The sequence below is a fragment of the Neopelma chrysocephalum genome, unplaced genomic scaffold (genome assembly GCF_003984885.1).
Source record: "Neopelma chrysocephalum unplaced genomic scaffold, ASM398488v2 Primary Assembly neopelma1_64070, whole genome shotgun sequence".
Lineage (NCBI taxonomy): Eukaryota > Metazoa > Chordata > Aves > Passeriformes > Pipridae > Neopelma > Neopelma chrysocephalum.
In genome coordinates this window covers 1-970 of record NW_020906586.1, presented here as the reverse complement: position 1 = coordinate 970, position 970 = coordinate 1, and the positions used below count along the sequence as shown (strand labels likewise).

The 970-nt window shown below is 59.8% G+C and overlaps 1 long non-coding RNA gene across 1 annotated transcript; it reads left to right on the top strand.

Moving 5' to 3' along the window:
* Nucleotides 1–28: 28 nt before the first annotated feature.
* Nucleotides 29–577, top strand: LOC113979261. Its single transcript, XR_003537768.1, has 3 exons — nucleotides 29–76; nucleotides 233–357; nucleotides 419–577. It is a non-coding gene; the product is annotated as an uncharacterized LOC113979261 (long non-coding RNA).
* Nucleotides 578–970: the final 393 nt, after the last annotated feature.

The following is a 970-nucleotide window of genomic DNA, read 5'->3' as shown; positions in this document are numbered from 1 at the left end:
AGAGAATGAACGAGTAGGACTCAGGGTTTTCCTCCCAAGGAATATCCCAGATGTACTCTCCCAGGTGGCACAGCAGGTGAGAGCCTGACAAGAGCAGGGAGATTTGGGCCAGGTGAGGTTTGCTGGAGCTTAGCCCAGACCCCAAGCAAGAAAGCCCAGCCCTTCCAACCAGCTCTGGGACACAGAGGAGGCCGTGAGGCTGCTGCTGACGGGGCTGCTCTGCTCTTTCCAGAGCTGCTGCATCTGTGGCCAGAGCGGGGCCACCATCACCTGCTGCGAAACAGACTGTGACCTGAGCTTCCACCTGCCCTGTGCCAAGTAGGGAGGCCGTGTCACCCAGTTCATTACACTATACAGGTACCTCCTGTCCCCTCCACCACCCAGCACTTCTCATCTCACCCACCCCTTTTTCCCCCAGGGCCTTCTGCCCCACACACAGCCCAGAGCAGGCAGTGGAGGCGACTCCGGAGCCGGGCACCGAATGCCTCATCTGCATGGAGCCTGTGGAGGACAGAAAGACCTTCAACACCCTGGTGTGCCCAGCCTGCAAAACCACCTGGTTCCACAGGGACTGCATCCAAGTAGGAGTGGTTCCCTCACCCTGGGGGACACAGAGGGGGCTCAGCAGCACTAGGGCCTCACTCTGGCTGCCTGTGTTTCTCCTGCAGGAACAGGCTATGTGTGTTGGTGTTATATACCTCCAGTGCCCCTGCTGCAGAGATGATGCCACATTTCTCATGGATATGTTCACCATGGGGATCCGAATGCCCTTCAGGTTGGTGTCCTTCTGCCTGGCTCACAACACAGGGGGTGCAAGTGCTGTGCTGTGCCAGGGCCTGCCCCAGCAGTCCTGGCCCTGCACTGTTCCGTGAGTCCCGGGTTCAGCCTCCCGCAGGAGCTGGAAATGGCACAGGGGGAAGAGGAGGGACACCCTGCACCTGCCAGATGCCGGGGCAGAGGGAGCTCATCA